Below are 14,742 nucleotides of genomic sequence, written 5' to 3' on the forward strand. Positions count from 1 at the left end.
CTTTCATCACTTTAAGTATGTCCTGCCACTCCCTGTGGCCTGCAGAGTTTCCACTGAAAAATCAGCTGATAACTTTATGGGGATTCCTTTGTATGTTATTTTTTGCTTTTCCCCTGCTGCTTTTAATATTTTTTCTTTGAATTTTAGTGTTGTTAGTTTGATTAATATGTATCTTGGTGTTTTTCTCCTAGGGTTCATCCTGTATGGGACTCTCTGCACTTTCTGGACTTGGGTGACTATTTCCTTTCCCATATTAGGGAAGTTTTCAACTCTAATCTCTTCAAATATTTTCTCAAACCTTTCATTTTTCTCTTCCTCTTCTGGGATCCCTATACTTCGAATGTTGATGCATTTAGCACTGTCCCAGAGGTCTCTGAGTTTGTATTCAATTCTTTTCATTCTTTTCTTCTTTATTCTGCTCCTTGGCAGTTATTTCCACCATTTTGTCTTCCAGCTCACTTATTCATTCTTTGGCCTCAGTTATTCTGTTATTGATTCCTTCTAGTGTATTTTTCACTTCAGTTATTGTGTTGTTTATCTCTGCTTGTTTGTTCTTTAGTTCTTGTAGATCTTTGTTAAACATTTCTTGTATTTTCTCAATCCGTGTCTCCATCCTATTTCCGAGATTCTGGATCATCTTTACTATCATTACTCTGAAATCTTTTTCAGGTAGGTTGGCTATTTCCTCTTCATTTATTTGGTCTTGTAGGTTTTTACCTTGCTCCTTCATCTGTGACATATTTTTTGCTGTCTGATTTATTTATTTATTTATTTTTTAATGAGTGGTATTGTGTTCCTGTCTTCCTGGTTGTTTGGCCTGAGGCTTCCAACATTGGAGTTTGTAGGCTATTGGGTAGAGCTGGGTCTTGGTGCTGAGATGAGGACCTCCAGGAGACTTCACTCCCATGAATATTCCCTGGTGTCTGAGGTTCTCTGTTAGTCCAGTGTTTTGGACCCAGAGCTCCTACTGCAGGAGCTTTGGCCCACCCCCTGGCTCATGAACCAAGCTCCCGCAAGCCATGTGGTGTGGCAAAAAAAAAAAAAAAGAAAGAAAAAAGGGAGAACAATAATAAAGAATAAAAAATAAAATTAGACTAGGAAACTAACCAATATGTTAGAAAGAATATAAAAATAAAAGTATAGATGAAACAACAACCAGAAGGTAAAACAGAACCACAAGAGTAAAAGAAAAGGAGAAAAAGAAAAAAAAAAAAGGTAGAAAAAGTCTTTGCTGTGGAGGGTGTGGCTTATGCAGTGGTGGGGTTTAGGTGGTGTGTGGGGCCTATGCTTAGGACCCACAGGGCTGGAAAAGGCCCTGGGGTGGGTGTGGGGTGGGGCCTAGTGTCAACGGAACAGAAGGGGCCCAGGTGTGCCTCTGGTCTCAGAGGGTCGGGGACCCAGCAGGCTTCCCTGGGCCTGAGCACGCAGAGCAAATGCCCTCTGCTCCTCTCTTGCTCCTCTAGTCCTGGAGAGCCCTTCTCACCTGCCTCTCCTGCTCTTCCCCAGCCTCCTTCCTATGTTCCCAGGACCAATGTGGCCCAGAAGGGGACCTTGGAGGGCGGGGGACCTGGCCTGGGAGCTCAGCAGTCTTCCCAGGCCGATTGGGCAGGGGAAATCCTCAGTGCACCGCCCCCAAACTGAGCCCCCAAGGGTCCCTCCAGGCGTGGGAAAGCCTCCCCCCTCCCAGCCACCTCTCAGGAGCACCAGTCCTGTCCGGCTTCCACCTCTCCTACCCCCTCATTTCCCCCACGTCTTACCAGTTCGCTTGGGGGTTCCTCCCATCTCCTTGGGTGTCGAGGTTTCTCACCAGCGTCCAGCAGGTGCCCTAGTTGTCCCTTGCTTTACTTTTTAATGCATGTTTTCCTTTAGTTCTTTGAACATATTATGATGGATGTTGTGAAGTCTATTAAGTCAGACATCTGGGCCATCTTAGAGGTGGTTTCTCCTCCTCCACTCCCCAGCTGCCATATATTGGTCATACTATCCTGCTTCTTTACATTTCTCCTTTTTTTTCCCCCCTGAAAACTGAACATTTTTTATAATATATTGTAGGAACTCTGGATCTGATTTCTCTTCCCCCAGCCTTCTTGTTGCTATTTATTTGCTTATTTGTTTGCTTATTTGTTTAGTAACTTGGCTGGAGTATTTTAGTGATATCTATGTTTCATGCATTGTGAAGTCTCTGATGTCATTCTTAAGAGGATGCAGGCTAGGCATGGGCACAGTTGCTCTGGGATGACTGGTTTTAGTAGGGCTCTCTTTGTCTATTTTTCTGATCTCTCTGTTAAGCTGTTCGTCTCTGTTGGTATTACATCCAGCTGTTAGGCTCCACTAATTCCTGGTTGATTTTTGTTATTGATAATGTCCTAGTACATACATTGCTCCACAGTCTGATACAATTAAATTTGGACCTCTTCATAGGGCCAGTATTTCAGGTGTTTTTTGACTCCAGGACTGCTCATCTTAGCAGTTCTCTCTTTACCTCGTTTCCTCTGGTAATCCAGCTGGCCTGTAGTTTTTCTTCTTGCTTTCATGGAGCTACCAACCTCCTCTGAATTGCTTACCACCAGAACCTCCATTGTTGTTTGAGAATGCATGTAGGATTGAGCTTCTCCACATTCTGTTGCAAATCAATTCAAATTCATATTCTTTTGGCCTGCCTCTCCCTCTAAGCAAAATATCAGAGCCACTGCTTTGGATCTGAGAGCAGGGACAATGAACCACTTCTCTTAGAGTACCATTCCTGCTCTAATGAGGAGGGCAATGGGAAGGGGTGGTAGCCTCTTGTCTTCTCAGCTTTCTTCTCCCAGTGTGAAATATTCTCCCTATGAGCAAACTGTGGTGAGGGTAATTGGTCCCAGTATTATCAGCCCTCTTTGCCTGGGATAGAACCAGTGGGGCTAAAAAAGGAGCTGGACGGAAGAAGGGAGCCCCTGACCTCATGACCACACTTGTCTAAAAATTAGCCTTTGCAGCAGGTGGCTAGGGGAGGGTGAGAAGTGTTGGCAGCCTGTCGATCCCAGAGAGATACTCTAGTGCTTGACTGGTAGTTTGGTATAGAGGGAGCCCCCTCTGAAGTGGAGTTTCCATTGTGCTGAGCCATGGGGGAGGAGCAAGGGAGGGACTAGACCCTGACTCAAGTGACATAGGTGCTCACTGTTCTGTCCAAGTTTTATTAGATTTTCTTAAATAAATGTTTTCTCAATTTCTGTATTTCCTTGGGCATTTTACAGAGATTTTAAAATAGTTATTGTTATTTAAAATAATCTTGACCAATTAAGGTTGTTTTTGGGGGAGTTAGTTTGCAGAATTCTTCATATTGCCATTCTAGAAGTCATCTCTCTCTAATTATCTTTGGATGAAACTTAGCTGATTAGGGTAAAGGAAATAAATCGGTGTAAATACAAGGAGTTAGAACAAACCTGAAGTCTAACTAATTTGTATATTAGTAGTAATTATTATTTACAGATAGATTATTTGTAGCTCATTAACTGCAAACTTGCTTCATTTGTGTTATAACCCATTAATCAAAAAAATATGTTGAGTGATGAGACTCTAATGTGGTTTGACTTTTTAAATAAATTCCAAGATTTGGATATCAAATTCCAGTGGAGCATTAAATAAGCACTTTAGAGGATTGAAGAATTGGTGATTATATACATTTTCTATAATGCAAATACTTTAGTATCTTAAATGTCAGTGTGCTTATCTACCCAGAGTCTGGGTAGGTTTTAATATGTCTGCTCGACACCGTATCTCATGTTTGCCGAACTGGCACAGTAAGAAATTATTTTATCTTATAGAACACATAATCTCTGATTTAATTAGCCAAGAAGTATTTATAGAGTATCTACTGCCTCAAAAGTCACTGTGCTACAAGATACAGCAAACTCCACAAATGTAGTCTAAGACACCTGTCTCCAAGAAGCTAATTACTGAGCTGGTAAGGTATTCTCTAAACACAAGAAAAAATAATTTCTAACTCAAGATAGCAGAGTTCAATGACAGATGAGTGGTACTAAGGGATTCAGAGGACAGTCAGGCCCTTTAGGGTTAAAGTCATATTAACCCTAAAGTTAAAACAGTGGCTTAGGGCTTCCCTGGTGGCGCAGTGGTTGGGAGTCCGCCTGCCGATGCAGGGGACGCGGGTTCATGCCCCGGTCCGGGAGGATCCCACATGCTGCGGAGCGGCTGGGCCCGTGAGCCATGGCCGCTGAGCCTGCGTGTGCGGAGCCTGTGCTCCGCAACGGGAGAGGCCAAAACAGTGAGAGGCCCGCATACCACAAAAAAAATACAAAAAAACAAAAAAACAAACAAAAAAAAACAACAGTGGCTTAAAACAATAGCATTTTTTCCCTCTTCCTCATAAATCTTCAATTTGAAGATTTGGGCAAGACTCCTGGGAAAAGCTTGTCTCTACTCCATGCAGTGTTAGCTGCGGAGTAGCTGGTGGGTAATAATGATTAGCAGAGGGCTGGAGGATTTGCTTCCAAGATGGTGCCCTCATGTGACTAGTGAGATGGTGCTGGCTTTTCAAGGTGCTGAGAGCCAGAGATCTCGGTTTCTCACCTGGAAAGTTCTAAAGAGGGAGCAAGGAAAATGAGGACTTAAAGAGGTCATTGGAATCACCTACATTAGAATCCAAGAATACTAGAATTTGGGGGAAAGAAATCAAATTGCAAACAGAGGAGGAAACAGCATTGAAGCAGGTTCATCTCTAGTCCAGAATGTAAATGCTTAAAGGCAATAGAGAGATTGGTTGGTAACCAGAGAGACAGTTCAATCAAATAAAGGCTTTCTTTTAAGCTAAGAGAGATCATTTATCATAGAAAGCTGAAGAGAAAGAAGAACATTCAGTATGTAGCCTGCATTAGACTGGGTTTCTAATAGTACTGCATTTGAATACTACCTAAGGAATTTCTTGTACTCTTTTGGGGTCTTGGTTTGTTGAGATGCTTCTGTGCCTCCAAGAAAAGAGAGTCAGATTTTTACAGCAGTCCATCTTGAACTAACCTGAATCCAGTACTTTCAGAAGAGAGTAAGTAGTTCTCTATTCCTCTCCCTTTGGAGAATCGTTCCCCTTGGAGATTAAGAGAAGGCTGAGTACTTCTTGGCCTCAAGCAAAATAGAATATGGCTGAAGGGACAACCAAAAGTATAACACTGAGTGGAAATTTGCACTGAAATTGCAATCATGTTCTCCAAAGAGCTATGTGACTTTATTCATAATCATTTATTGGGTAGTCATAGCTACCTGAGACTGGAAAGCCCATAGAGGACCCTGGTGATAATTTGCCTATTTACTGGCAAGAGGTCTCATTGCTAGGAGAGATGGCTAGAAGGCAGCTTAAGCGACCTACAATTGGGAGCCACCACTTCTAAGAGCAACTGCTGCTGCTGAGAGTTCCTGCTACAGAGGCTCCAGGGTGTACTGTTCAGTGGGGACCAACTTCAGCTCCTGACGGTTGGCATTGATGGGAACAGGCTCAACTGGGCTTTTCCTAGGGACACCACTAATTCGGCTGGTGCTGTCAATAGATACTGCTGTGAGCCACTGAGAGAAAACTCTCCAGGGGGCTGAATTTAGATTCAAAAATTGGGAGCATTCTTTGCAGGCCAGTGGTAAGCACTGGTCTTAACATTGGTGGGAAGAGCAGATAGTATGGTTGAAAGAGCATGAGCCTTGGAGCCTATTAGAGTTGGCTTTGTATCCTTGCTCTGATACATACTTTTGTGTCCACTGATGATTTGTCTCAGTTTCCTTGTCACCAACATTTAGAAAAATCATGTTAGGATGTTACAGAGAGGGCTGAATGAGATGAGATAATACAGGCGATACCACTGGTGCATGGTATGTTCTCAGATTGTGATAGCCAGCAGTGTTCTTTCCTATCTGAACCCCACGTGAAATGGAAAGCATGAAACTCTAAGGCACCCAGCCAGTTATTGAATCCTTGAATTATAACTTGTTTCTTGTACTCCTATGGAAATAATCTAGAAGAGTGTTGTTTGGGAAATTTGTTAAATAAAGTATGAGAAGCAGGCCCTGTGCCTGTGAGAGCTAGAACTCTATTATAAGGAGGTGGACTTGGGATTGATCCTAGAAATTTCATGTGCTATAGAAGCTGGCATACCCATTCTATTTTTCTTTCTTTCTTTTTCTTTCTTTCTTCCTCCCTCCCTCCCTTCCTCTCTTTCTCACTCCCTCCCTTCCTCTCCCTCCCTTCCTCTCTCTCTCTCTCTCTCTCTCTGTCTCACTCTCTCCCTCCCTCTCTCCCTCACCCCCTTTCCTTCTTTATTTATTGCTGCGTCGGGTCTTCGCAGCTGTGCATGGTCTTTTTCTAGTTGCGGTGAGCGGGGGCCACTGCTTGTTGTGGTGCACAGGCCTCCCATTGCCGTGGCCTCTCTTTGCGGCACAGCATGGGGTCTAGGCACGTGGGCTTCAGTAGTTGCAGCATGTAGGCTCTGTAGTTGTGGCTCATGGGCTCTAGAGTGCAGGCTCTGTAGTTGTGGTGCATGGGCTTAGTTGCTCTGTGGCATGTGGGATCTTCCCAGACCAGGGCTCAAATCCATGTCCCCTGCATTGGCAGGGAGCTTCTTAACCAATGCTCCACCACGGAAGTCCTCTATGTATTTCTAATGATGACTTCAGGGCAATTATCATTAAACTGTTGAAAGAATTACAGTCACAAAGGATTTTGTTTCTGGAAAATATTTTCAACATAAGCCTCCTTCAACTCATGTATAAAAGATGCAGGCCAAATTTCTCCTTTAAAAATCTACTGCTTGATTAATTTCCCCTTGCCCAAGTTGTGTAATAGCTAGATCACTTTACAATTCAAAATCTGAGCCTTCCAAAGATGCTTCTTGATTTGATGTCCTAGGTGGCTGAGAAGAAACGGACATTAAGGGATAGCTCGTGGCTTCCTTCAACAGGGTGGAGAATGTCAATATGCACCTGACATTTAAGACTCATCTTTTTCTGATTATAGATACAAATCATGTGACAGTGGCAAGTAACTCATTCTTACACATATCCAGTGCTCAGTTACGTCAGGGCTCAAAGCTGATTGGTGCCTCTGTGACTGGCATTTCAGAGGTGTATTAGTTTCGGTCCTATATTGCCTTTCTCTTTTAACTCCAGCCTCAAAGGAATTTAAACAATTTGGCTGGTGGGTAAAGGGAAAGTAATTACTCACTGTATATATAATCATTTACACATTCAGAACCCCCAAAATGTGCCAGTTTTTCACAGCTCGAATTTTGCACATAATTCATTTTCTAAAGATAAAATGACACATTTCAAAAAATATTGCAAAAAACATGGATGTGAGCATTTGAAACATTGTTATATAATAAATATCCATAAAGTTCCTACAAGTACTGCTATTTTTGCTGTAGCATCAAATCACTGATCCACCAAGGCACAGTTTTGAACATTACAAAATATTTTCATCTAGTGCTTGGTACAGATAAAAATACTTTACAACTAAAATGTTTTTCACATATACTGCATTGTTAATACACTCAAGCTCAGTGAATTAGATTCAGATATTTGTTTTGCAAATATTTATTGAGTCCATTTTGTGCCAAGCCTTGAACCAGCACTGCATTTTAAAAGGTCTCATTATATCTGGATGTACAAACAATAAATTTTAGACACAAAAATAAAATACAGTGTTATGCATATTATAAAAGAAATAGTGTGTAGGGATGGTGAATTTTATGAGGTTTTAGACTGAAGAGTCAAGGAAGGACTCCCTAGGTTTTAGGTGAAGTGACATTTAAGGTGAGTATGCTGTGTAATATCACAATTACTAAGCATCTCACCTGAGGCCAGGTGAAATGAGATACTGGCATTTGCAAACTTGCTAATACTTGAGAGATAAAGTCCAGTGGTAACTATAAGGGCTGTGGAGTTGGCAGGCTCAACCAAACCAACCACTTATTCAGGGCATAATGTGCAACTCAAGAGGCCTCTCTCACGGACTTAAAGAGATCCTGCACTACCACAGACAGAAGGCAGATTGGGCTGAAAATCAGGCCCAGGACCTGACTGTGAAAAACAAATTACAGAGAAGCCGTAATATGTAGCCCCACCAAATCTCATACGCCAAAGTCAAGGTTTGATAGGGAACGCATGGGATACTGGGGCATAGAATGGGGACATCTAGATGGAAGAATTGAGTGCTCTGGGTCCTCAGAATCCCTTGAACCCTCTGGGCCTTCAGAAGTGGTCCATTATTCCTTGCCTAAAAATACTACAAAGGCTTCCCTTGAGGCAGACGCCTTGCAAGTTGGAAACATTTCTTTCTCAAGATTTGTCTCCACCTCCTTCATGACATCCAGGTCAATAACCAGGATCAACTCCCCAAACGGCCCAACTATAAAATAATGTTGTGAAGGATAAAAGAAAACATATATAGGTTTTAGTTTTATATTGCTGCTGTAGCCAGTTACCACACATTTAAAAAATTCAAGAATACAATTTACTGTTTTACATTTCTGTAGATCAGAAGTCTGGCAGAGCCTCAGGGGTTAAAATCAAGTTGTCAGCAGGGCTGCAGTCCTTTTAGAGGCTAGAGGGTAGGATCCGTTTCCTTGCCTTTTCTAGATTTTAGAGGCCACCCACATTCCTTGACTCAGGGCCCCTGCCTCCTTCTTCAAAACCAGCAATGGCAGGTTAAGTCCTTCTCACTTCGTATCACTCTGATCTTCTCTTGCGCTTCCATCTTCTACTTCTTGGACCCTTATTATATTGGGCCCACATAACCCATATAATCTAGGATGATCTCCCTGTTTCGCAGTTGGCTGATCCGCAACCTGCATTCCATCTGTAACCTTAACTCCCCTTTGCCATATAATGTAGCAATTCACAGATTCCGGAGATTAGGATGTGGCCATTACTAGGTCATTATTCTGCTTACCACAATATGTAGAGATGCTAAGATAAGTTTCAGGTACATAGGAAATGCTCAGTAAATGTTTGCTGTTATTTTCTGCCTCTGTTCCTGGGCTTCTGCTTGCAGGTGGAAAAAAACACAACCATGAAAACCAGAGGTATCTCAAACCCAATGCGCTCCCCTGCCATCAGTGATATTTCTCCTTCTACTTACTTCTCTGATGTTCCCAAGCTACCATTTTCCCTCAGCCCTTTCCCCAGTCTCAATGTCCTTACTACCAGCAGATGTGCCTTTGTAACCTACTTCAACAAAAACTGAAGCCATCTGGCTTGAACTGTACCATCCTGTGGTGTTCCCACCTCCAAGTTTACCTACCTCTGCTCCCATTCTTGGATCTTTCCCTATGGTCTTGGAGGATTAGAGGTACTCATGGTCAACTCTTCCAACCCATACACTTGGCCTCCCATCAGCTTGAGGACATTGCTCCATCCTCTCTTCTCCCTACTTTTTAAAAAAATTTTTACTGAAGTATAGTTGGTACACAATGTTGTATTAATTTCTGCTGTACAGCAAAGTGACTCAGTTATACATATACATATATATATATTCTTTTTCATATTCTCTTCCATTATGGATTATAAGATATTGAATATACTTCCCTGTGCCATACAGTAGGACCCTGTTGTTTACCCATCCTATATACAATAGTCTGTATCTGCTAATCCCAAACTCCTAATCCTTCCCTCCTCCACCCCCTCTCCCCCTTGGCAACCACAAGTCTGTTCTCTATGAGTCTTTTTTTGTTTCATAGATATGTTGATTCGTGTCATATTTTAGATCCCACATTTAAGTATATCATATGGTATTTGTCTTTCTCTTTCTGACTTACCTCACTTAGTGTGATAATCTCTGTCCATCCATGCTGCTGGAAATGGCATTGTTTCATTCTTTTTAATGGCTGAGTAATATTCCCTCATACATACATACACACACACACACACACACACACACACACACACACACACACACACATCTTCTTTATCCATTCATCTGTTGATGGACATTTAGGCTGTTTCCATGTCTTGGCTATTGTAAGTAGTGCTGCTATGAACATAGGGGTACATATATCTTTTTGAATTGTAGTTTTGTCTGTGTATATGCCCAGGAGTGAGATTTCTGGATCATGTGGCAACTTTATTTTTAGTCTTTTCAGGAATCTCCATACTGTTCTCCATAGTGGCTGCACCAATTTACATTCCCACCAACAGTGTAAGAGGGTTCCCATTTCTCCACACTCTCGCCAGCATTTATTAATTGCAGACTTTTTTAATGATGGCCATTCTGACCAGTGTGAGGTGGTACCTCACTGTAGTTTTGATTTGCATTTCTCTAATAATTAGCAATGATGTCTTCTCTCTACTTTTTCTCTGTACTTTACTGTTGCATATTACCTTCTCCTTGAGTTGCTGTCTATAATTTCTTGCTCTGCACAGCAGGCTTCTCTGGCACTATTTTCTCCCAGTTCTATTTCTACCTCTCTCATCACTTCTTGATCCCCTTCAAAGTCTCCTTTTCCTCCACGTACCCCTTAATCTATGGGATATCCCAGATCTTGTCTTTGGTCCCTACTGTTCTTATTTCATTGTCATTTTTTCTCCATCTGATAAATGGTGCTCACTTTGTTCATCCTTCTAAGACTCAGCAACTTCAGGAAGCCTTTCATTGACCTCTCCTCAATGCCTTTCCTCTGAGTTTCCATAGCACTCGTGAGTATCTGCATCTTAGAACTTATATACTATAATGTTGAAATTGTATCTTTGCTGGTCTGTCTTCCCTAATGTAGTATAATCTCCACCTGGATGGAGTATTTTAGTCATCTTTCTTTCTCTGGTACCAACTACAGAGGCTGGCACACAATTAACTCTCAATATAAATTTGGTGAGGTTTTGAAAATAAAAAACTAATGGTGAATTTATAAGGTCCTGGACTTAATCTTTCTTGTCCACTAGATCTACCTTCTGCTGAAAGATGTATGTTCTGTTATATTGAACATCCTCTGTAAAGTAAAATAACATTTTCTAACAAATTTCACTAGTGTCATTCTACTTTGAGTATATGCTTAACAAAGCAAAAGAAACTTTGTTAGGCTAGTTATAAATATAAACAATTTGATGTAAAGTAAATTCCAATACTGGTTCTGATTTCTGTATCTAAAATGCTTCCATTGCTTGCTCCACACATTTTTGGAAGCCCATTTATGGAAACATTCTCATATTTGCACAGTGTTTATGTGGATCTGAATGGCCACAATATGGGTTTTTGTAATGGACGGCTGATTAAATGCTCTGGAAGTCCAGAAATAAGGTCAGATTTGCACAATACTTACTGTATACAGCCTCCATTCAATAGGTTGTTTCATTGACAATGAAATTTGGTAACTTAGTTCTTAAATATCCTATTCATGTCAGGAGATCACGGAGGAGTAGACAGCTTTTTAAAATTTCTGACCCTCCTCTTAGCTCTGCAGTAAAATTATTAAGGTCTCCTGGGATGGTTGCTCTGTTTGACTTGTAAGGGGCATATGTTTTATTGGTGGATGAAGTGATGCATCCTTATGCCAAGTGTAATTTTCCAAAGTTCTTTGTGTAACAGATGTTACACAAACAAGAGAAGGCACTTGGAATAAATAGCAACATACAAATGCAGCTTCCTTTGGAGCTTTTCAAAACTGGGAAATACTGAGTCAGGAAAAAGAAAGAGTTCAGTAGAATCAGTTTGTGGTTCAACCTATTTACTGGGTCATCCTTTTCTAAATCAAGCCATATAGAGCAATCCATCTACACAATACTGGATGGCTTCAAAGAATAGTGGAAACATATTTAGGTCACCATGGAGTAACTCATGTTTTTTTTTACTTAGCATCGCAGGATGGAAATTGTCCCAGCTTTGTCAGTACAGGAAGCACTCAATAAATATTTGATGAAATAAATCCAGGTCAGACTCTGTCCCCAGTGCTAGGATAAAAAGTTAAATAAGACACATTCCACGCTGGAGGAGGTCACAGTTTGGCAGAAAAATCAAAGAAGCTAACAAAAGGGGATAATAAAATGTGATAGAAGCAAAGTGCTACGGAAGCGTAGTAAAGGGTAAGATTAATTGTTAGGTGGAATAAGAAAAGGTGACATCCTTCAAGTCCCAGTAGGCAGAGAAGCCAGGGGATAAGGGAGAGAAGAAAGGATGTTTCAGGAAGCATCTATGAGGTCTCAATGAGAGAGCATGGAGTATATTCCTGGAACTCTATGTAGTTTGGGCTAAACAAAGATGGTGAAGGGTGAGGGGTGGGAATAAATTAGGTCTGGAACGGCAGGTTGAGGTTGGGTTGTGAAAAGCATCATAAATCGTGGAAAGGAGTTTGCATTTCATTTTCCCCACTGAAAACCTCAATTTTTAAAGATTTATGTTGCCTGTACGACTAGGTTTTCCAAAATCTGTTCCTGGGCATGCTAGTTTTACAGACTGTTAATAGGTGGTAAACGAAAACTCCTATTCAGCTTTTAGTTGAAGGTGGAAAGGTAATTGTCTGGAGCAGATAGTATGGAGGCCACTTGAGAGAGAGTTTCCTGAAATGTGTACAGTCTATGAATGTCTTAAACCAAATTAGACTGCATAGCTAGACCCTATAGTTCTGTCTCTTCCTCGAATGGATTTTACCATTCTGCCCTTCGGCAAAATGAGACTGGCCTGCACTGAGAATTGTATTAGGAAATTATTTGATGTGACATTTATGTGTGCTTCCTCTGAATAGCTGGTTTGTCTTTATCTTAAAGGCAATATAAGTGTTGTAATTGATTGTGTGTCCTTTTTTGTCAAACACTAGGAAGCCTAGAGCCAAGTTTGTGGTTCACCTACAAACGAGGGTCCTCAGGGCATGCATTCTTGGGTAATGACTGAACCCAGGATTCTGTTTGACTTCCTACATTCATATTCCGTTTGCTAAAACGCCTTCATCTACTTATTTGATCATTTTGCAAGCATTTTGCAACGTCTCTCTGATCTTTGTGGGGGCGGCGGGGGAAAGCTGAGAAGAGAGTGAGCATATATCACTTATCACAGTACCTGGCGTACAGTACATATGAAATGAGGTCTTTTTTCTTTTATTACGATTTTTTATCAGTCTCACCTACTCCACTGCACCATCCTCCATGTTGACAGAAATGGAAAGGTAGCATATATAACAGAAATTGTTTTCAAATGCTATTTTCATGATCTCAAGTCCTTTAAGCACAAAATTAAATGGACAGATATGAGGTGAACAGTCACCAACTGCAAGTTCCTAAACCTTGTGCTGAAAAAGAGACAAGTCAGTAAGTCAAAGAGATGGTAAATGGAGCTTCTAATCTGATGAGGGAGATAGGATAGCACTATGGGCCTTGGGATCCTCATCTGTAAAATGGGAATAATAATACAGCCTAATTTATGGAGTCATTGTATGGATTCTGACTTTATATCAGTAAAGTGACAAGAATAATGCCTGGCACATAATACTCAGTTAATATTTATTATTGCTGTAAATTATAGTTCATGTGGGCACCCCCAGAATGTACAGTCATTAAGGGATCTAAAAATTCAAACAAGGGGGAAATCACTTCTAGCTGAAGTCATCCAGGAAGGCTTCCCAGAGGAGGTGAGATTTGAACAAGACCTTAAAGGATGGAGATAATTCAACTAGGCAGAGAGGAGTAAGGGGAGTTGATCCCTTTGGGAACATCTCCCCCCACCAAAAAAGAAAAGGTAGAGAGGAAGGATATATCCCATCAGGAAGAGACCTCAGGAGAGCAGAGGACTCATAAAGGGGGTTCATGGGTGGCAGGGCTGGCACAGGCCCCTGTCCTATTGTATCCTCGCTGTCCACAGAGTCAGCACTAATGCCCTGCCTCACGATGGGCTCCTCCCCAACTATTCCCCTGAAAGAAAATCCACGCTGTTCTCTGAGAGACATCGGAACATCCTTCTGAATCCTTTATCTACCTCGTAGCCAGCAGGAAAATTACTTCAGGGTGTGATGATTACAGGGAGCTCCAGAGACCCTGTCCATTCTCCCTGTAAATTCCTACACAGGGACTGAAAAAACAGTGATTCTATTTTGGGCAGTAGAGTGCTTAGGAAGAAAAGTGCAGGAAATGTGAAATGAGAAGGTGGCAGAATTCCCATCTGTGCAGACACCGAAAGGCCTTTATTACAGAACTTGAGAGAGAAACTCGGTGAGTTCCCGCCCTGATGGCTGGATGGGCTCCAGCGTGGAGGCTGCAGAAGGCCACAGCCAAAATGGCTGCAATGATTTCAGAGACAAGGGTTCAAGGCTCCTTTCTCACACTGATCTGTTTGAAGAGAAGAAAGTGTGTTTTTAAAGATGTCCCATAGTCTGGGATTTCTAGAGCCCTTAAGGTTTGGAAGGGAGGGAAAAAAATCCCATCAGCTCAAAGATGTTAATTTCGATAATTAACCACAATCCTTACACCAAGAGGAAAAAAAACCAATTTTAAACTGCAGCAGTGAACTGTGAATCAACAAAGTATACAGACGGTTTGACTGATGTGTGCATGCCAATAAGCTTATGCCTATCGGTGACAGAAGCCTTAAAAGCAGAAGGATGAAGATAGCAAGCAAAGAGTGAAATTGCAGTTATAGCTATTTATTTATACCCTGACTCATTCTAAAATTATTTGAGCTTGCCGAAATTCAAGTGGCGAAGTCGAACTATTCAAATTAACACCTGCTGACACCACTGAGTATCACATTTAAAGCAAATGCTAAACTCTGTACGGGAGAGATTTTCCTTT

At 41.5% G+C, this 14,742-nt stretch overlaps 2 long non-coding RNA genes across 9 annotated transcripts in view; one reads left to right on the plus strand and one right to left on the minus strand.

Annotated features, from left to right (window-relative positions):
- Positions 1–14,742, plus strand: part of LOC113620089 (uncharacterized) — a 116,327-nt gene that overhangs the window by 86,487 nt on the left and 15,098 nt on the right. The window lies entirely within an intron of this gene.
- Positions 7,567–14,742, minus strand: part of LOC113620088 (uncharacterized) — a 148,476-nt gene continuing 141,300 nt past the window's right edge. For 6 of the 8 annotated variants that reach the window (XR_003432659.1, XR_003432655.1, XR_003432658.1 and 3 more), the window contains one exon: positions 7,567–9,406. This is a non-coding gene — a long non-coding RNA (uncharacterized LOC113620088). The remainder of the gene's footprint in view (positions 9,407–14,742) is intronic. The other 2 variants (XR_003432660.1, XR_003432654.1) reach the window with 2 other exon arrangements.

This window comes from Aethalodelphis obliquidens, unplaced genomic scaffold, assembly GCF_003676395.1.
Source record: "Aethalodelphis obliquidens isolate GAN/ISIS:26980383/991018 unplaced genomic scaffold, ASM367639v1 scaffold7, whole genome shotgun sequence".
In the NCBI taxonomy this organism is placed as follows: Eukaryota; Metazoa; Chordata; class Mammalia; order Artiodactyla; family Delphinidae; genus Aethalodelphis; species Aethalodelphis obliquidens.